This window comes from Callionymus lyra, chromosome 7 (assembly GCF_982586985.1).
Source record: "Callionymus lyra chromosome 7, fCalLyr1.hap1.1, whole genome shotgun sequence".
Classification (NCBI taxonomy): Eukaryota; Metazoa; Chordata; class Actinopteri; order Syngnathiformes; family Callionymidae; genus Callionymus; species Callionymus lyra.
Window position 1 is genome coordinate 4,221,217 of NC_141824.1, and position 24,272 is coordinate 4,245,488.

General features: G+C 34.9%; 1 protein-coding gene across 3 annotated transcripts in view; it reads right to left on the reverse strand.

Annotated features, from left to right (window-relative positions):
- Positions 1-17,533, reverse strand: part of gdpd5b (glycerophosphodiester phosphodiesterase domain containing 5b) — a 65,914-nt gene extending 48,381 nt beyond the window's left edge. For all 3 annotated transcript variants that reach the window (XM_087795905.1, XM_087795906.1, XM_087795907.1), the window contains exon 1: positions 17,239-17,533. The gene's annotated coding sequence lies outside the window, so the exon portion shown is untranslated. The remainder of the gene's footprint in view (positions 1-17,238) is intronic.
- Between the last annotated feature and the right edge of the window lie 6,739 nt (positions 17,534-24,272).

Below are 24,272 nucleotides of genomic sequence, written 5' to 3' on the forward strand. Positions count from 1 at the left end.
TTGTTTTTGTTTGTAAATAACACAACTTTAACTTTGTTTTTGTTTGTAAATAACACAACTTTAACTTTGTTTTTGTTTGTAAATAACATAACTTTAACTTTGTTTTTGTTTGTAAATAACACAACTTTAACTTTGTTTTTGTTTGTAAATAACACAACTTTAACTTTGTTTTTGTTTGTAAATAACACAACTTTAACTTTGTTTTTGTTTATAAATAACACAACTTTAACTTTGTTTTGGTTTGTAAATAACATAACTTGAACTTTGTTTTTGTTTATAAATAACATAACTTTAACTTTGTTTTTGTTTGTAAATAACATAACTTTAACTTTGTTTTTGTTTATAAATAACATAACTTTAACTTTGTTTTTGTTTGTAAATAACACAACTTTAACTTTGTTTTTGTTTGTAAATAACATAACTTTAACTTTGTTTTTGTACCATAATTGTCTTTCCAACACACGCTATTGCGTTATATCGATATTATTTCACACCCTCGAGTCCTAACTGGTCTCTGAAATAATGTAATATCATGTAATTGTATTATTTCAGACATTCCAGGTGGAAAGACAAGAATGAACTAGAAAATTTGCATTTCCAGAAGTAAATGCAGACTCTGTAAACATCCCATAATAGAATTGAATCTAGTAAAAGTCAAAGTAGTAGTGGAATTAGTAGTAAAGATAGAAGATGTGGAAGTAGTAGTAAAAGATGAAGTAGTAGTGGAATAATTAGTAAAAGTAGAAGATGTGGAAGTATTAGTAAAAGTCGAAGTAGTAGTGGAATAATTAGTAAAAGTAGAAGATGTGGAAGTAGTAGTAAAAGTAGAAGTAGTAGTGGAATAATTAGTAAAAGTAGAAGATGTGGAAGTAGTAGTAAAAGTAGAAGTAGTAGTGGAATAATTAGTAAAAGTAGAAATGGTAGAAAAGCAAAAGTAGTAGAATCCGTAGTAAATGTATAAGTCGTATAAGTAGATAAAAGTGTTTTTAAAGTCGAATGAAGTTTCTACGTGCGAGTACATGAATGTACCTGAAAATCAGTCGAACAGTTTCCTCGTTCAAGTGAATGAACACAAACCATAAAATAGTTTTCAAAGTCCTGGATATATTTTTTAACTTCTGTATTAGACGTCTTAGTACAGTAAATATATTCTAAAACTGTCCATCCAAGTATTTTACTAAACATGACTAGTTGCTAGCACATGAGCTAGCAATGGAAAACACACAAATCTGTAGATTGTTTTGTTTTTTAAACTACACAACAGACTTGGAAGTGACTCTTTGTGTCGCCACGGCGACACTTCAATTCTCACGAACACGCTCGCGTCACAACTCGAGTCCATTTGGAAAGTGGGTTCAGAATTTCCCGTCCTGACACGATGTGAAACATTCAAGCACGAAGCTAATGCTAACGGCAAACATGTCCAGTGGTTCGGGATCAAAAGTTCACACAAATTCCTTCGACAGAATTTGAGTCGAAAAGCGACGTTTATAAATAGAAAAGACAACATTAGGAGGAGAAGGTTTGCGATGTTTTCTACTCGTTATCCCGATTTATTTTCACGTCAGTTTGACGAAAAACAACCTTCCCGGGGTTTGGTGCCAGTAATCCATATTTCTCAAGTCCTCCGTCATTCATTTGTTTTAAACTGCACTTCAGGGGAGATGAAATAAATTCCGGGGAAAACCCCCGACACACATATCTGGGACCATCTCCTGTTCTGCTGCTTCATTTCCTTCAATCCAAAAGTCACAAAAAAAGGAAAAGCCGTCCAGAGAGGAGGAAATGCTTCAGCAGATTCCCGGAGTTGAAGCGTTTCTTCAGAACTGAACTGAGAGAAAAATGTGCTTCACTCAGAGAGTCTTTCTGGTAAAACCTTCACCGTTTTCATTTGAAAAACTGCTTTAAGTGACATTTATTTTGGAACAAACTACTGCTTCTTAGATTCTTTAAGTAAGTAAATGAGTCATTTGTATTTATAGAGCAAGCGCTTTTCCACACCAGAGAGAGAGGAAGATGGTTCCAAAGCTTAGGATCAACAGTCTGGAAGGATTTCTCTCCTCTGGTCCTGAAGTTCAGGAACCATCAGTAGATTCTGATCCACAGACCTCAGAGCCCGAGCTGGGGTTTAAGTCTGGATCAGAATCTACTGATGGAAGGTCTGACCATGAATAGATCTGAAATAATTTTGAAATGATCCTGAAAGAAACTGGCAGCCAGTGAAGAGTTTGAAGGAGAAATGTGAGTTCTTCTACTAGAGCAGCCAGTGAAGAGTTTGAAGGAGAAATGTGAGTTCTTCTACTAGAGCAGCCAGTGAAGAGTTTGAAGGAGAAATGTGAGTTCTTCTACTAGAGCAGCCAGTGAAGAGTTTGAAGGAGAAATGTGAGTTCTTCTACTAGAGCAGCCAATGAAGAGTTTGAAGGAGAAATGTGAGTTCTTCTACTAGAGCAAAGCATGATTATTTATTTGGATTTATCAGGAAATCAATATTTTTTTCAAGTGATTCAACAAAGAATGTTATTATCAATAATGTCAATAAAGAGCCATCACTCTTGAAGCAACACTTTTGAATAAATACATTATTTTCTATCTTATTCCAACATGACAAGAAATAAGCCTCATTAAAGACTTATGATACAAATACATTTGCAGTAAATGGTTCTGTTGCGTCCTTTTTTTTTAGTACTCAAAGAATCAAGTAAGCTTACATTTTCCGGGGATTTTTATATGATAGAAAATCAAAAAATCGGTCTCATAAAAAATGCAAAGGCCAAATCGTAAATACGTTATCGTCCTTAAACAAGTTGGCATGGACTTAAAAGAGTACTAGCATCGTTTTTCGCCCGATTTCTAAAGATTCCTAAAAATGACGCTAAAGTTGCTAACAGCTAAAAGAAAGTCAAAATAGTGTGAGGACTTGCAACTTTTAGAAAGCTGTATTTTTCTTTATATTTAAGCTACAGAGAAGAAATTTGAATATAAAATTGTAATAATAAGGTAGTTGTTACTATTAGTACAAAATTATTTTCGGCCTTTGTCGATGAAAAAGTCTAAAAAGTAAAAATCATCTTCCAGACACAGACAAGCTGAACCAAGATCACGTTTTGACCGATTGATAAAACAAAAGTTATCAATTAAATTATGAAAAATTCAAAAATATTTATTGTAAGTAAGTTAGTAATGGTTATTTGTAAAGCACCTTTCTAGACCAGGGTCACAAGACGCATGAACAATCAAAAGAAATACACATTTAAAAAATACCTAAAAATGTAAAAACTCTAAAAGTCATCATAAGACAAACACAGGAGTCCGAGAAGATTATTACAATACACACACACACACACACACACACACACACACACATACATATATATATACATATATGTATAATAAATGTAACCTGTATATCGGTTTAATAAAGAAAGAAATAAATATATTTCAATGGTGGGTTTTTTTTATTTACCAGGAAAGAAAAATTAGGATTTGAACCAATATTCGCTTCATCTTCAGACGAATATTTTCATAAATGTAAACAATAATGTGTGTATATATATATATATATATATATATATATATATATACACATATACATATATACATATATATATATACACACATATACATATATATACATATATATTTACATATATACATACATATACATATATACACATATACACATATATATATATATATATATATATTGTAATAATATACAAATACACAATGATTGTTCAATTTCCTTGCATTTAAAAATTCACTTCTAATCTCTAACCTAATTTGGATTAATAACATTATTTTATCTTTTTAAAAAAGCTTAGTGATAAACCACCAACAAAAATAAATAGTATAGTAGTAAACTGTGTATTTAATATTCTGTTGCAAACTAGCTCCAGTAACGTGTATTTAAAACATGTATTATTTCCAGCAGCTCGCGCTGACGACGCTTTGACGCTGAAGCCTGAGAGTAAGTTGGCAGAACTGTGGTCGGACATGACCATGAGTGAGTCCATCAGTCACACATGGATGAAGAAGCTTTTGTCACAAGCCATTATGACATCAGAGCGGCCCAGACTGAGCCCACATTGTGGACAAGAAACCAATCAATGTGATGTTCGCTGCGACTCAGGGAGCAAAAATTAAGAATCTATTCTCTCCTCTAAATATTTGTTTTCACCCTGTGACGACTGAATACTTCAAGATGTATTTAGGGAGAGATTTAACTGATTAAGGAACTTGTGATTCCAGAGAAAAATGGTTCACAGTGAAACAGGTTTTTTTTTTTAATCACTACAGTTTTTAAGGGAAATTACACATAGAAAGAGCAGCTGTTATGTAGAAACCATTCATTTTTAATTTTGAAACGACAAAACAATCTTAAAATGTATTTTTAATCAAGTTAATAATTAAACTCTCTTATTTCCATTTCACTTACAGTTACGTTTATACATCTAATCCAATAAATGTAACCTGTATATCGGTTTAATAAAGAAAGAAAGAAATATATTTCAATGGTGGGTTTTTTTTATTTACCAGGAAAGAAAATCAGGATTTGAACCAATATTCGCTTCATCTTCAGACGAATATTTTTCTTTAATGTAAACAATAATGTGTACAATGTAACTATAACAATGTATATGGAAATGGTTTAAATTTTCTAAAAGCTGAAACCTTTTTTTTAACTAAACACATAAGCAAGTACTATTTAAATCATAATAAAATACGTTATCTGACAGTAACTTGAGTTAGTCGTTAAAAAAAAAAGTCTTAATATCTTTAACATGAGTTTAAAAAAATGTAATAATGATGATGAAAAATGGTGAATGGTTTCATCAATTTTGATCATTCAGATAAATAAAAGTAAAGTGAAAAAAGAAAATTGCTGAAGATGCAAGAAAGAGAGAATCATCCATCATCGTAAACATGTAGGTCATATAAGACTCAGAACCAACACGAGGCATCGACCATTTATCTCAAGCCTGGAAAATCTTCGGAGGAGGAAACTGCTGATGTGATTGTGCTTCGTGGAGAAAACGGCTGGAAACGATGGAGAGTTTATCGATGGTGACGAGAGGAAACAGGTTGATGTGATGGAAGATGAACGAGTCACGCGAGGAAACGCTCGAGACGTCAAGTGGTCGCAGGTAGAAAAACGACTTTTTCTTCGGCCCAGATTCAACCACATCTTTTTTTTAACACATTTGGAAAAAATACTGATGAATTTGTTGCATTTAGCAAATACATTCTGACCAAAACGGAAAATAAATTACTTGGAATTGACATTTTATTGAGGATTTGATCATTATTAAGGCTTTCAGGAAAGATCTTAAGACATTTTTATTTGTTCAGGCTTCTCCTTGATTTTCTGGAACTCCTGTGTTGTTCTCAGTATTATCTTGATCTTTAAAGTATATATTTTATTGAATATTGTTTTGATTGTTGAAGCGCTTTGTGACCCTGGTCTGGAAAAGCGCTATATAAATAAAAAAACGCGGCACTCACCGTAGTGCCCTGAAAAATGTACTCGTGGCTTTTAATTTGTTAAGGTAAGGTAAGGTAAAACTTTATTGATCCCTCAGGAGGTCTCCTTCGGGAAATTGTTTTTTTTCCAGTAGCCAGCAGTTTTTCATAAACAATAAAAAATAATACATAAAAAATAAAATAAGAAAAGAACATAAGAGGAAGAACAAGATGACACAATCTAAGTCTAAAGATAAAGATAAAGAACATAGATCAAAGAAAAACAACAAAGACAAAGATACAAAGACTAACATGGAACAGAACATCCAGATACTTTCACTCCACTCCTGCCCCGAACTCAGAATTGTACAATTTAATAGCCCGAAGGATGAATGAGTCCCTGAGTCTATTTGTTTTGCACCTGGGTAGGAGCATTCGTGCACTCATTCTGCTTCTCTGCTCACTGATGACAGTGTTCAGAGGATGACTGTCATCATCCATGATGGACAGTAGTTTGTTCAATGATCTCCTCTCAGCAACTGTCACCAGTGAGTCCAGCTTCAACCACAGAACCAGCCCTCCTGATCAACCTGTCCAACCTGTTGACCTCCTCTTGGACACATTTCCACCCCAACACACCACAGCATAGAACAGGACACTGGCCACCACAGACTGGTAGAACATGCAGATTAGCTTCCTGCAGATGTTAAATGATCGAAGCCTCCTCAGAAAGTACAGTCTACTCTGAACCTTCTTATATACATGGTCTGTATTGAAGGACCAGTCCAGTTTACTGTCCAGCCACACACCGAGGTACGTATAGTTGTCAACTATCTCCACCTCATCGCCTCTGATGGACACTGGACGTGGCTTTGTCCTGGACCTCCCGAAGTCCAAGACCAGCTCCTTGGTCTTTGAGGTGTTCAGCTGCAAGTGGTTCCTCTCACTCCAGTCCACAAAGTCACGTATCAGACTCCTGTACTCGTTAATAAACACTGTAAGCGTAATTTGTTTCGTCGAACGAACATAATGAAATCGTCCCGACTCGACTCTTATTTAACATTTTCAACTGTTCAATATCTAACGGTAAAAGGTAAACAACACGGGAGCAGCCATTTTGGAAGCTCATGTCAAAGGTCAACCGAGGACGGAAACAGCCGAACAGTTCCGAGTGATACACGTCAGCGTCTGAAGGAGGCAAGTTGTCGGTGAATGTTGGTCACGCAGAGAACTTTCAGGAAAGGGGGAAATAAAGGAAAGACTTAAAGGCTGTTGGGGAAAAAAATGTAGCAAAATGCACAACCTTTTTAGGTAAGTTTATTTGTTTTGCTAAAAGTATTTAGTGGTTCGTTTGCCCTCAAAACTCACCAGAACCTGTCGATGTTGTTTATGTGTTTATTTTGATTCGTGTACCTTCAGCGACCGAGTGTGTAACATACGTGGATTTGTATACTTTTTGTAAACATTGAATACAAGCAGCTAATGATAGTATTGATAGAATGATAATTGCATGACGTTTTATATATTCCTTTATAATTTCCCTCTACAATATATATCTATATCTATATAGATATATATGGATATATATAGGTTAGGTTAGGTAGAACTTTATTGAAATTGTTTTTTTTCCCAATTTGACACAGCAATACAGCAATTATTCATAAAAATAAAATAAGAACAAAGAGAAATAAAGAGAAAGAACAAGATGATACAATCTAATTCTAAAGATAAAGAACATTGATCAAAAAAAATAACAAAGACAAAGGATAAAAAGACTAACATAGAAAAGAACATCCTGATATTTGTATCTATATATTGTATATATAGATATATACACATTTGCTTTGGTGCCCCTACTTCGAAAGAAATGTTTTCCTTGGTGACCTAAAATGTATTCTCTTCTTTAAGGAAACACTTGCCTTGACTTTAGAAGATTACATTTAAATCCTGCTTGACATGTTGACAGCTTCACAAACTCTAAATGTTACCTCAGCACATGATCAGAGCCTCAACGTGAGAAAAGAGTTAAAGCCTTAAATCCTGCGCCGACGTATCGACAGCTTCAGCCAGAATAGAACGAATCCTTGCAGGTTTATCTCGACAAATCTTAATAGTTTCACAAAGAAAGAACTTTTCTCCACGAGCTGACACTGGAACAGAACATATGTTCCAAAGGTTTTCACGTTTGATGATTATTTTGAAAGAAACTTGATTGATTTGTTCAATGTTCAATTCGATTTTCCTCCATTTATTCTGACAAGAAAGTGGACAATTTCTGACAAATGCAATTACTTGATAAGATGTATTTTTTATATCCATTTACACATCCAGGTGTATAACCTGGAACTCCATTGAAGTCTTGTTCTCACAAATCACACTTTGTTTGTCTGCTGTGAACTGGAAACACAATTTCTCAAAGGAGGTCTCCAGAGGGATTATATAGTCTATATAATCTAATTTAGTTGTAATCATTGTGTAGAGTTGAAATGTAAACTATCACAACACCAGAGTAAAGTACTGGAAAATACTACACATATATACTTGTTACTACACTATCACAACACCAGAGTAAAGTAAGGTAAGGTAAGGTAAAAAGTAATGGACAATACTACACATATATACTTGTTACTACACTATCACAACACCAGAGTAAAGTAAGGTAAGGTAAAAAGTAATGGACAATACTACACATATATACTTGTTACTACACTATCACAACACCAGAGTCAAGTACTGGACAATACTACACATATATACTTGTTACTACACTATCACAACACCAGAGTCAAGTACTGGACAATACTACATATATACTTATTACTACACTATCACAACACCAGAGTCAAGTACTGGACCATACTACACATATATACTTGTTACTACACTATCACAACACCAGAGTAAAGTAAGGTAAGGTAAAAAGTACTGGACAATACTACACATATATACTTGTTACTACACTATCACAACACCAGTCAAGTACTCGACAATACGACACATATTTCCTTGTTACTACAATATAACAACACCAGAGTAAAGTACTCGACAATACTACACATATATCCTTGTTACTACACTATCACAACACCAGAGTCAAGTACTGGACAATACTACACATATATACTTGTTACTACACTATCACAACACCAGAGTCAAGTACTGGACAATACTACACATATATACTTGTTACTACACTATCACAACACCAGAGTCAAGTACTCGACAATACGACACATATTTCCTTGTTACTACGATATAACAACACCAGAGTCAAGTACTCGACAATACTACACATATATCCTTGTTACTACACTATCACAACACCAGAGTCAAGTACTGGACAATACTACATATATACTTATTACTACACTATCACAACACCAGAGTCAAGTACTGGACCATACTACACATATATACTTGTTACTACACTATCACAACACCAGAGTAAAGTAAGGTAAGGTAAAAAGTAATGGACAATACTACACATATATACTTGTTACTACACTATCACAACACCAGTCAAGTACTCGACAATACGACACATATTTCCTTGTTACTACAATATAACAACACCAGAGTAAAGTACTCGACAATACTACACATATATCCTTGTTACTACACTATCACAACACCAGAGTCAAGTACTGGACAATACTACACATATATACTTGTTACTTCACTATCACAACACCAAAGTAAAGTAATGGACAAAACTACACATATATACTTGTTACTACACTATCACAACACCAGAGTCAAGTACTGGACAAAACTACACATATATACTTGTTACTACACTATCACAACACCAGAGTAAAGTACTGGACAAAACTACACATTTATCCTTGATACTGTAAATAATCTCTACTAAAGGCTCATTAAGCCACAGAATCAAGTGGCCAGAAAGAAGATTAGTAAAAAACATAAACACAGCATTTCATCTCCTCTAGTGTCCATGAATCAAGTTCAGGGAGCAGAAAACAACGTACCATTAGCCAAACGATGACAAAGCATCTGATACCGTAAGTGAGATAGACTACTACCCTCGACCCGATGAGCAAACGTTTGGTTTCTACTGCGTACATTCCTCAGAGCGAAGGGAAGGAATCCTGGCGCTCGCTGCGTCTTCCTGAAGCGCCGATACGAGACCTGGAGAGCAAACAGCTGACAAAGACATCTGTGGTATGCATGTATACGCTGGGAAGGCTTGAGTGTACGTCGCTTCTCGGCCCTGAAGACTTGGGTAGAAGGAGCGTACATGTTGTCTGAAGAGACACCATCTGCAGAACCGGACGCCATCTGTGCTTCGACACCACAGTGACCTGCAGACCGTAGGTGCCTTAGGTGCCTCCACCATATAAATGTTATTTTCATCACTTTTTAAAAAGAAACTGATAAAACTGAGCCGGCAAAAAACATTTCATTCATGTCGTATTAACCAGCCTATCAACCTGACCTATGGATTATTTAGTGTTAATGAACCCCAGTACTTAACAATACTACACACATATCCTTGTTACTACTGTATCAATACACCAGTCAAGTACTCAACAATACTACACATATATACTTGTTACTACACTATCACAACCCCAGTTAAGTACTCGACAATACTACACATATATACTTGTTACAACACTATCACAACACCAGAGTCAAGTGCTCGACAATACTACACATATATACTTGTTACTACACTATCACAACACCAGTGAAGTACTCAACAATACTACACATTTATCCTTGTTACTACACTATCACAACTCCAGTTAAGTACTCGACAATACTACACATATATACTTGTTACTACACTATCACAACACCAGTGAAGTACTCAACAATACTACACATATATACTTGTTACTACACTATCACAACACCAGAGTCAAGTACTCGACAATACTACACATATATCCTTGTTACTACTGTATCAATCCACCAGTCAAGTGATGGACAATACTACACATATATACTTGTTACTACACTATCACAACACCAGTGAAGTACTCGACAATACTACACATATATCCTTGTTACTACACTATCACAACCCCAGTGAAGTACTCGACAATACTTCACATATATACTTGTTACTACACTATCACAACACCAGTGAAGTACTCGACAATACTACACATTTATCCTTGTTACTACACTATCACAACCCCAGTTAAGTACTCGACAATACTACAAATATATCCTTGTTACTACACTATCACAACACCAGTGAAGTACTCGACAGTACTACACATATATCCTTGTTACTACACTATCACAACACCAGTGAAGTACTCAACAATACTACACATTTATCCTTGTTACTACACTATCACAACACCAGTTAAGTACTCGACAATACTACACATATATACTTGTTACTACACTATCACAACACCAGTGAAGTACTCAACAATACTACACATATATACTTGTTACTACACTATCACAACACCAGAGTCAAGTACTCGACAATACTACACATATATCCTTGTTGCTACTGTATCAATCCACCAGTCAAGTGATGGACAATACTACACATATATACTTGTTACTACACTATCACAACACCAGTGAAGAACTCGACAATATTACACATATATCCTTGTTACTACACTATCACAACCCCAGTGAAGTACTCGACAATACTTCACATATATACTTGTTACTACACTATCACAACCCCAGTGAAGTACTCGACAATACTACAAACATATCCTTGTTACTACACTATCACAACACCAGTGAAGTACTCGACAATACTACACATATATACTTGTTACTACACTATTACAACACCACCGTACCAAGAGCCGGCATAAAACAAATCTATCTCCGAGGCGACGACGACCGATCATTCTGGCGGCGACAGCTTCGTATCTTCTCAGGTACAGAAGACAATCTGTGGTACTGGTCGGTCTCAAGTGGTGGGAATATGTCAGACGGACGGAGGGAGGAAAAAAAACAGACTTGTTCTCTCTGGTCAAGGAGGTATTGTTGCCGTGTTCAAAAGAGGAATGTCAGCTTCACAGAATAACCAGTCTGAGTCGGAGCTTTGAAGGGAGCTCGGGTTCCTCCCCAATGACAGCCAACCAAACAATCCACGTGTATTCTGTAAATAATGGCAACCTGAGCTGCAGGACCAGAGATTTGACTGAAAACACACCAATGTATGTATTTTTAATGAGTATTACAGGCATCATTGTAGGGCTATCAAATGTTACCAACACCAGTTACTTTTGAAACGGTTCCAAAAACACGGATTTAAAAAAGATTCAGGCAAAAAAACATTGACAGGGATTTTTCTCAAATAAATACATATTTTAATAACATTAAACACATTCTGAACACTTTGTACGAAATGCTGTTTTATAGGCGTGTGAGAAAATCTTGATACATTTGAACACTGTGCCAATATTCAACAGCACTGTTATCGATTTCCACCCAAAATGTATTGTGTGCGAAATATAATAATTTGAGTTTTTATTTTATTTAAAACTAACAAATAAATATTCACAGAGTTTGTAAATGTTTGTGTTGCGATTTAACTTCCAGCCACTAGATGGCGGCACTTATTATGTCCTCCGCACCTACAGGAAGCATTAAATCCTGTGAGATCTTGGCGATGACCAAGGACGAGAGGATACACTCAACTCCAGCTTTAAAGTTTCAATTGATACTGATGAAGTGATGTATTGCGATACATTTTTTCAGGAAACCGTATTCAAGAGCACTACATTGTTTTTTTTTCCTGGGAGATGCCAGCCATAACTGAGGATGAGAGGATACAGGGAGTCCAGCAGCTTTTAAAGCTGATGTTTGGACATATTTTGGTTTCAAAACAAATCAGTTACGACTTCGTCAAGAGTCATGTGTCTGTAAATACTACAACACCAGAGTCAAGTACTGGACAATACTACACATGTATACTTGTTACTACACTATCACAACACCAGAGTCAAGTACTGGACAATACTACACATATATACTTGTTACTACACAATCACAACACCAGAGTCAAGTACTGGACAATACTACACATATATACTTGTTACTACACCATCACAACACCAGAGACAAGTACTTGTCAATATTAAAAATATATCCTTGTTACTACACCATCACAACACCAGAGACAAGTACTTGTCAATATTAAAAATATATCCTTGTTACTACACTATCATAACACCAGAGACAAGTACTGGACAGTACTACACATACACTTGTTACTACACTATCACAACACCAGAGACAAGTACTTGTCAATATTAAAAATATATCCTTGTTACTACACTATCATAACACCAGAGACAAGTACTGGACAATACTACACATATATACTTGTTACTACACTATCACAACACCAGAGACAAGTACTTGTCAATATTAAAAATATCGTGTATCGTGATGCATATTTTATACCAGATTCTTGCAAATACACAGCTTTACTCTCAGAGGCTTTTCTCGTTTTTAATTCAATTTAAGTGCAGTATTATCTTGCATTTATTCACAAATACACTTCATGCCAGTGCAAAATAACAAACACAAATCCTCAGCGGCTTCTCGTCTCAGGAAAACTAGTGGGAGCGAACAAGCAATTAAGCCTTTATGTGGAAGTAAAAATAGAACACAATTACAAATCAACCATCTTTTAAACGCTCAATCAAACGAGAGCGACGACTCCAGCGAGGCAGGCTATAAAGGGATTATAATCCCGTCTCTACGTGGTCAGATTTGATTGCAAATCTCTCCGACAAAACTCATGAGTCAGTTTTCTCGGCTCCAGCGTCGTTCAGAACTCACGCCGTACTGCGAGTGTTTATCAAGTGTTTGTATACTTTTATACCAGGTCGAAGGTGAAGCATCTGAAGGGTTGTTTTTTTGCTTGTTCCAGAAATATTGGCTCAAATTCTGGTTGTGTAGTGTGTTATCTGGCTTGTAGGGCGGGGTGTTGGGGGGGCACAAGATAGCGGAGCGTGTTTGTTTGTTTGGTCCAAGAGAGGTTTTTGGAAGTGACCTCATCGCTGAAGCAGAACCAGAAACACCAGGTCGATCATTGGTGGAAGTTAAAGCCAAGTTTCAAGCTGGATCTACACACTGCATGAAAGTGTGTTTCGAAGAGAGAAGAAGTTAGTCAGCGACAAGAAGCGCCAGGATATTAACTGGATATGAAAGTACACAAGAAGTATTTGGTGCAACACGGTGTAAAGTTTAGTATAGCATTTGCAAAGCTAGTTCACCAACTAGCTCACTAGTGAGGAAACTTCTAATCATTTTCCTCATACGAGCTATTCATGTTATACCTAAACTCTAAGAACACTTTAGGTAAAAACAACTCTGAAATCTGGACAAACGAGAGGTTACGAGAGTCCATTATGACGTAATAATGGCTTCATTCCTCCGACCAGCTGTAATCACGGCCCCGTTTTGTTTATACAACGAGTCCCTTGGAGATGGAGACTTCCGGGATGGATGACACGGGGTGACAAACCTCAACGCTTGACCAATCACAGCAGAGTGGGTGTGGTTATGGTCAACAAGATTTAATCTCCGGAAAAACAAAGTGTTTTCAGTGGGCGGAGCTTAAGATCATTTTCTAATGTCAATATTTCAATGAAAAGAGAGTTTTGTACAAACACACACTTATGATACAATAGAGTCACACATCACAACAACACACACACTGATGATACAATAGAGTCACACATCACAACAACACACACACACTGATGATACAATAGAGTCACACATCACAACAACACATACACACTGATGGTACAATATAGTCACACATCACAACAACACACACACACACTGATGGTACAATATAGTCACACATCACAACAACACACACACACTGATGATACAATAGAGTCACACATCACAACAACACACACACACACACACACACACACTGATGATACAATAGAGTCACACATCACAACAACAAACACACACTGATGATACAATAGAGTCACACATCACAACACACACACACTTATGATACAATAGAGTCACACATCACAACAACACACACTTATGATACAATAGAGTCACACATCACAACAACACACACACACTGCTGATACAATAGAGTCACACATCACAACAACACACACACACACACACACTGATGATACAATAGAGTCACATATCACAACAACACACACGCACATCAACACAACTTTAAAATTCGACGAGCAACTATTTAAACTGGAAGCCCCAGAAGATCCAAACCTTCATGAGAGCCTGTACTTCCTGGTTGGTAAATGGATTAGCTTAGCATGTAGCATTCCTCCGTTCTACGCCCCTCTACCCCCCCGCCCACTAACATAACACTTTGAAAGCACTTTTCAAACAAACACAATCCGCTCCTTCACCTCGTCACACTCTAGTAAACACTAGAAATGTATATGTTTTGTCAGGTGACCTGAACGCAGAAACCATTTTAACATTTAATTAAACCTAAAACTGACACAATCTTGATCTTACGATCCAAGATCCTGGTTTACGGTTTTAATGCTGCATATTTAGGACATTTAAGATACATTTAATTTGATATCTTTTGATTACCGTCTCACACCCGCCTCTCACCCTCAATAATTCATGTAGCTCAGCATGAGTGTGTTCTTCACAACATGTGTGTGACCCACAAAGACTCTCAGCCTTGGAAGAACAAAAGGATTCGACACCTTTAATCCAACGTTGAACCTAAAGTCCGACCCGTTAGATGGACCTGCATTGAGGAGCTAATAACACAGAAGCTAACATGTTCATATAGAAGAAAATCAGTCAGTTTTAAACTTGAATAGATCTCAACAAGGGCTGCACGATATTAAAAATTAGTGCGATATTCGATATTGGTGTCTTGAACTGCAATATTGATATTAATGCAGTATTTTTTTCTTTCACCTAAAAATATAGCCGCATGCAGCCGTGAGTACTGTAGGGAGGTTCGGGGGTTTAAATAAGGAAAACAATGAGATATTTCCCTTTCTTTTATTTCTGCTCTTTGATGCCGACATGATGGTAGAAAAATATCACTTATAACGCTCAGTCTCGCGGGACTTGCATCGGTTTCCTGCCAAACTGAGCGACATCAGAGAGGAGCCGCCGGCGCGTCGTGATATCACCAAATCAATAATAAATCCACCTCCTTGTACACGCACACATAACACTTTATAAATGACGCTAACAACTTAGCTCGTTAGCATACGGTGAAGACGCACACATAACACTTTATAATTGATGCTAACAACTTAGCTCATTAGCATACAGTGAAGACGCACACATAACACTTTATAAATGACGCTAACAACTTAGCTCGTTAGCATACGGTGAAGACGCACACATAACACTTTATAAATGACGCTAACAACTTAGCTCGTTAGCATACGGTGAAGACGCACACATAACACTTTATAAATGACACTAACAACTTAGCTCGTTAGCATACGGTGAAGACGCACACATAACACTTTATAAATGACGCTAACAACTCAGCTCGTTAGCATACGGTGAAGACGCACACATAACACTTTATAAATGACACTAACAACTTAGCTCGTTAGCATACGGTGAAGATGCACACATAACACTTTATAAATGACACTAACAACTTAGCTCGTTAGCATACGGTGAAGACGCACACATAACACTTTATAAATGACGCTAACAACTTAGCTCTTTAGCATACGGTGAAGACGGACAGGTTTGTTTGGAAGTTCACGATCTTATAAGAAAACAACTGAGACGAGATGAAAAGTTCTTACGATATGTTGCTTTAACAAAGGAGGTTGAAAGAGACGAGTGACTGGATCACTAGTGTTTGACTAGATCATAAGTTAGTATTACTTCCGTGGATATACTGAGCCAAGAAGCCGCACAGTTCACAGACGGACGGAGACGTAAACAACAACGAGACATAGAAGTACAAATTGACAACTTTACAGAACCTGACACTGATTGGTCGAAGTGATCATTTAAGAAATGCTTGATTTATACAATAAAAATTATAATTATTCACATGTTTTCGATGCATATCGCACATGACAATATCGCGATATCGCAATTTTTTCGATAAATCGTGCAGCCTTAATCTCAACCATGTTTCCTTGAGTCACAACTTGTGAAACAAAGTGTCTTGTACACCTGTGGTTCACCTGTGAGGAGTTAGTTACCAGGCAACAAAGATAGAAAAAAGATGATAAATATGATTCCTGTTCTATTGATTATTACTGTCTGAAAGGTGTTTTAATTAAAAAAAATAAGTTTATGAATCTTGACTCAAGTCAGTAAAGTTTACTCAAGAAGTAAACCTGTTAACTAGTAAATAGTGATATCTGAAGTGATATATGTGTGTTTTAAAAAATAATCATTCAATTGTTTTTATTTAAAATCGACATGCAAACATCAAACTGCGTACATTTTTTTTGTTGCAATTCCACTTCCGGCGGTCATTTGCTGCAGTGAACATAATTACTACTGAGGACAAGAGGATACAGTCAACTCCAGCTTCAGTTGTGGTTGTCAATGTTAAATATCGATTAACTAGGTTTATGAGAATCTTATCTTGTTATTTTTGGCAGGAATGCTGACTTGTGTCTCGTTGTTGATCGATCAGTGATAAGATAATGTTGTTGATCTCAGTCACAACAACAACAACAACAAACCATAAGAAAAATGTGGAATAAACGAAATAAATCACCTGCAGTTACTTCAAGAATGTCAAAGAACATCAAAAAATGTTCTGATGAGATAAATATCGAGTCCAACACTGACCTGACGGTTGGTTCCAGAGTTGGTTCCGAGGAAGACCGCGGTGGTCGTGGCTCTCGCCGCGGGGCTGCAGCGAGCGTCAGGCGGGTCGGTGGTCGCTCTCTGACGGGGCAGCTCTGGGTGGTCTCGCCGAACGGAGCTTTAACTTTTGACAAAAACAAAAGAACCGGGAGCGGCTGGAGCTTCGGGTCGAGAGAGGCGAGGTCACCGCGGCATGTTTGCGCTCTTCTTCTGCGGGGGTTCCTCGCTCCGGTGCCGGCGGGACGAGCCTGGAGGTGGAGGTTCAGCCGCCGGTGCTTTGATTCAAAGCAGTGACGCTGGGAGGAGAGACGCTGCTTTTATAGCCGCGCTGCACAGGCACTCTGACTTTACACTCGCCGTGTTCAGGGCGCCTCGGAAATTCTACTTGCACGCGATAATATGTCACCTTTTCTTAGCTGTTTAAACGCGTTCAGACATTTCATTTAAAAACTGAAAGAATACAACACTATATAATATTACAAATTATAATTTACAATCAGGTTGACTTATTTTGTCGTTTAAAGTTAATCGATCGACGATACTTACAAACGCACAGTGAACGCACCATACGCGTTTGACACAAAACAAACCCAAAAACTTTTTCCAGTTTTCAGAAACTTTTATTGCGAGTTTTGTAAACACAACAACGGATTTTTTTTTTGTGTGTTTGTGTGTGTGTTGGCATTACAGAATCAAAGATTTAAATAATATAATTGAAATAAAAACGAAACAAAAATAGAATAAATGTAATACAATTTCGCGACATTAACGTAAAATGACAATTAATACAAATACAATAAAACTAAATACTTTTGAATTCACCAACCCATTTAAAAAAGCAGTTGTAATCTTCGTTTTTTTTTTTTTTACTTTCTGTTCTCTTGTTTAATCTCGTGTGGTTATACCACGGTAAAGTTTTTTTTATCGTCCATGTCGTTTGTTTTACTTCTTTATCGCGTCAATAAAAAGGATCGTGATCCAGCCATTGTTGCACAAGTGTTGATGGGACAAACTCCATCTGGGTTGGTTTGACAATTCTCTTGGTTTGATGGTTTTATCCACTTGACTTAAATATGTAATTCTTATAATTTGACACTTTAATTTACACTTTGCATTAAAGCAAGAAAGTGGAAAAAAAACGATTATACATTTATATGCCAATTATTCTTCATTTTTTCAATATTTGCTCCATTCGAGTATATTTTTGAACTAAATCTAAAACACTAAATTTGTAATAAAAAAAGTTGTATTCTTATCTCGATACACAGTGTAAATAATGAGATTAAATGTTATCCACAAGCTCAGTATTACATTTTTCAACTTTACATTAAAGCTGATAATTGTTTTTAAAAATTGTTACGTTTTTCTAAAGGTTTTTTTTTAAAACATAAACTATAAATTCAACAAAAATAATTACTTTTTCAAATTTCAGGGAACTTGATTTGAAGCCCTGGCTCCTGCAGGTGTTTGAGTGATGTCATTTCCTGTCTGTGATGCCTCTTAAAGAAACAGGGTATTTGTGATGGTGTATTTATTATTGTTAGTTTGTAATAAATAACACTTTTATTGAGAAAATTAAACATTAAAAAATAGCATCAAATGATTGAAAAAAGTGAAAATGTTTGTTTGAAAACATAATTGAATACATTTTATTCTAGATTCGTGACGCTTTTCAAAATCATTGAAACATGTTGTTAAGAACACATTAATTTAATGTTTTGTGCTAAAAATATATATTTAAAAAATATTCTTAAGTGCTTTAAAGCTTAAAAAATGGACGAGACACTTATTCATTAATTCATAGTTCACTGGAGTCTACATTTATACGCATATAAAAACAGGATTAACGTAAATAAGGAGGAAATGACGTCAGATTTCTCTTCGTTTAATTGTCTTTGTTGTAATTTTCTTTTGAGAACTGGAATAACCAGGTCATTATTCTGAACATGAATAATTAATCAACATTTCAAAAATAAATAAATCATAAAATAATGCTGACGTTTGTAAATAATTCATCATTGTTATGACCTGAGTTCTAATTAAATATTAAGAAGGATTAAATTAAAGCCTTTGTTCGTTCTTTTGTCCTCAAACAAAGAAGTTTAAATCACGAGAACGTTCATAGACGTGCGTCTGATCCTGTTGTGGACGAGAAACGGGTCAAAGATGGACATTTTTTATTTTATTATTATTATTCAAAATGCACTCGTTGTCTTCTCGCTGTCAAAAGTCACGATCGCACCAGCTGCTCAACCTGCTCTTGAACTTTTGGAAATGCCAGTCATCGAGCAGGAAGTGGAGGTCAGGTCGGCGGCGGGGGTCTTCTCCACAGGTGAGTGGGGGCCCACAAAGGTGGTCGTCTCCACAGGTGGTTGGGGGGGGGGCACAAAGGTGGGTTGTCTCCACAGGTGGGTGGGGGGCCACATAGGTGGTCTATATCACAGAAGACAATCCATCAGGAGGATCATTTATAAAGTTTACGACAGATATATTATATTAACTTACTACAGTCAAAATATTTGACTGAAACTACAATACCTGTGCCTTAAATTTGTTTATTTTTTTTTGAAATTCTGTTGATTTTTGAAATATTGTTGATTATTTATTGCATTTTGTTGATTATTTATTTATTTTCTTGAATGTCTTATTTCATGTTTACATGAAGTGTATGTTTAAACATATACGTATATTTTGATACATGTATATTTGACAATAAAATAACTTGAGCTTATGTTGAAATACGATTAGAATTACACATCAAATGTAGGATATTTCGAAATACATTATAATATTAAAAAAAAATACATTTAAATTCGATGTTTTTAGTTGAAGTATCAATGACTTAACTATCACAGAAGACTACTCAAAAAATGCCAAACGTATACAAAAGAGTATTTAGAATTCATGAACTCCATCTAGCGGTGGTTTGTTCACATTACAGTGCAACGCTTTTTGGTCTACACTCCTTGTGACGTTGCATTAGATCTAATCGTATATTATTGATCAATGTATCGTATTCGAATCAGATGTTTTAAATACAATTTCATGAATGAAAATTTCTGCGAAAATAATCAACTTTCTATTAAAATTCTATTGAACTGTTGTGAGTCTAAGAACATGTGGTATAATAATCAATAATTATTTTGACTTTAACTCGTGTGTATTTAGATCAGATTTAATTCAAATATAAATCTTGACTTTAACCTATAAACATATATCAGAATCAGAATATGAAACGTTTATCGCCAGTGTTGTGAACACAGCGTAGGATTATTTGTGGTGTTATTTGTTTAACCAAAAGAAATACAGAATCACACAATGATATACACAAAATAAACAATATAAAAACTAAGGGGCTATATATTTGTACATATATACATATCTATATTTTGGGATAAAATCTCTCAAAAATTAAATTAAATTACATTTGTATTTGTAAATATTAGTGTTTTTTCCCCATAGCTTCAAGATTTTGGGATAAAATCGCTCAAAATCATTCTTAAATCAAAGAAATAAATTATATTCTTAATATGTATTCATTGTTTTTACTGTTCACGTTTCAAAATATTTTAAATAAATATCTATATGTACATTTTATAGTTTTTTCTCAATAGCTTCAAGATTTTGGAATACAATCTCTGAAAACATTTTTTAAAACATAGAAATAAATCATATTCTTAATATTTATTCGTTTTTTTTTACTGTTCACATCTCAAAATATTTTAAATAAATATTTATATGTACATTTTATAGTTTTTTTTCTCAATATCTTCCAGAAGATTGGATAAAATAAATCAAAATCACTTTGAGATCATATAAATAAATCGTATTCTTAATATTTATTCATTGTTTTTACGGTTCACGTCTCAAAATATTTTAAATAAATATTTATATGTACATTTATAGTTTTCTTCTCAATAGCTTCCAGAAGATTGGATAAAATAAATCAAAACCACTTTGAGATCATAGAACTAAATCATATTTTTAATACGTATTCATTGTTTTTACTATGCACCTCTCAAAACATTTTTTAAATATTTTTTTTATATGTTAACGTTTGTCAAAGTAAAATTCATTGACGGTCCCTAACAGACGCTGGAGCGTCAGCGACTCCCTTCAGTTCTTTCCGCCGCTTCTCGTCACTTTTTTCCGGGCTTGTTGCGCACAATGTCTCGGCGGCTGCTGGAGCGAATGTCTGTCGAATATCAAAGTAACTTCACTCTTTAGGTGTTGAAGTTGCATCATCTCTGCTGTGTGACGTCATGACTCTTTCACTTTCTCTCACTCTAGTAAAAGAAGTTTCTTCTTCAGCGAGTCACATGTGTTTGAACTTTGAACCCTCGCAGCAGCTGTTGTGAAGCAGGAAGAAGGAATTCAACCCCCGACCGTCTCTGGTGTTAGAACCAACACAGATGTTTCCACCAGTGTTTGTTCAGATCCTCCTGCAGCTTCTGTTTTATCAGCACATTTGCTGGAGACTCTGAGGATCAACATGTTTTAAAAGAGCTTCTGTTGATGCAGGAGGAGAACGTTTAAAAAATGTTTTTTTGAAACGACAGAAACCAAAGTGTTGCTCAGAAGCTTCTGCTGTTGCTCCGTCCATCTGGATCAATTTAATTTAATTTAATTTAATTTAATTTAATTTAATTTAATTTAATTTAATTTAATTTAATTTAATTTAATCTTATTTTTATTTATTTATTATTCGTATTTATTTATTTAGATTGATTTGATTTGATTTGATTTGAATTGAATTGATTTGATTTGATTTGATTTGATTTGATTTGATTTGATTTGATTTGATTTGATTTGATTTGATTAATTTAAATTTAAATTTAAATTTAAATTTATTTTATTTGTAGTTAAAACATTTTTATTTAATTTTAATTTAATTTAATTTAATTTAATTTAATTTAATTTAATTTAATTTTATTTTATTTTATTTTATTTTATTTTATTTTATTTTATTTTATTTTATTTTATTTTATTTTATTTTATTTTATTTTATTTTAGCAATGATGATGTCATGCTGTAATGGAGCCAAACTGACCTGGAAACAGCTCAAATCAACAGGAAAAAAAATGCAATATGTTGCTTGTTTTGACTCTTTTTGTGTAGTTTGTTGCATCGAAGGATGTTTAACAAACACAATTTTAATTTGGTTTATATTCCTGAACATGTCTTGATCATATTTTACTGTTGTGTTTACATTAAATTGGATTAAGAACGACACAAGTCATGGTGTGTTGACGACACAGACAGAACCAAACGATTGATCTTCATCAAAAACCACATCCTTAAGTGAATTCATTTCCTCATTTTATCTCTGAAAATGTTGAATCTGGTTCTTCCAAGGTTTCTGCCGAAAACTGCTCAATGACCTCGATCTAGCACATAAAAAAACGTAACTTTCTACAGTAAATACGATGTTTCTTGTGTTGAAAAGAGTCAAACGTGTAGCTCAAGACTCTACTGTAAGTGTGTATAATTATGGGATGTGAGCAGACGTGTTTGGGTTTGTCCTCAGCCTGAGGAATTTCCCTGCAAACTGTGGCTCTGCAGAGGAATTCATGGCAAACACTCCTGGAGGGACGAGAAGGATCCACGGATGCTTTCAGTCGAGGAACTCTTTTAAAACGAGTCAAATCTCAAGTGATTCAGATCCAGAGACTCGATCACTTTTGGTTCGAAAAAGTTACAAACAGTAAATACATGTGAGGTTCTGAAAATACAGTTTATATCAAAGTATTTATTTCACAACAATAGTAAATACAAGATAGTATTTAAATAAAAAACTCTTGTATTATAATGTTTTCTTCTTAATCATTAAACACTTACTTTTTAATCTCATCTATTTTTTTATTTTTGTAGACCAGGCCTTAAAATACTATAAATAATGATACAATTATTTTTCATTTTGTAAAAGAATGAGAGGGACGGGAGTCTCAGGTCCTCACGTTTAATTTTAATTTTAATTTTAATTTTAATTTTAATTTTAATTTTAATTTTAATTTTAATTTTAATTTTAATTTTAATTTATTTTAATATTTATTTATTTATTTTATTTATTTATTCTTTTTTTTTTCTTTTATTTTTCTTTTATTTTTATTTATTTATTATTATTATTATTATTATTATTTTTATTCTTAATTTTTAATTACAATTTTATGGTTTGTGACCTTTCCTGACTTTTGACTTTTTTTCTTATCCTTAAAATATTTGTAAAGATCCAGAATAAAGGTATAATATAAATAATATACCATAAACCAAAGTTTAATGATCTATAAATACATGAATGACTAAAAATTAAAGTGAAATTAAAGACAGAACTTGTGTAAAGTACATTTATTTTTTAATTTTGGATCTGATCACATGCTTCTTTCTTTCATTAGATGGTCTGAGCACAAATAAATATTTTTAAATCCCAGTGTCGTAAAATTTGACTTAAATAAAAATGGGAAAATAGATAAAAAAAACAAAAAAAAACAACATCCAAACTGAATTGACTGAATTGAATTTTAAAAAAGCATCAAATAGCAGGAAGTTAAGAAACAAGTCTTACGTAGTCGTAAAATAAATTAGAGACGAGCCTTGTTTGAAAAGGCTTTGAATTTACCTTTTATTACAGACGTGGAGCCCTTGACCCCCCACTACACCCTCACTACACCCCCCACTACACCCTCACTACACCCTCACTACACCCTCACTACACCCCCCTACACCCCCCACTACACCCTCACTACACCCTCACTACATCCTCACTACACCCCCCTACACCCCCCTACACCCCCCTACACCCTCACTACACCCCCATTCTTCAGCTCTATGCTATCAGCAGCTCAGCAGGATAGACGTGAAACAGAGGAGGATGAAGAGGATGAAGAAGGGGATAAAGAGGAGGATGAAGAGGATGAAGAGGAGAATGAAGAGAAGGAGGATGAAGAGGAGGATTAAGGGGAGGATGAAGAGGATGAAGAGGAGGATGAAGAGGATGAAGAGGAGGATGAAGAGGATGA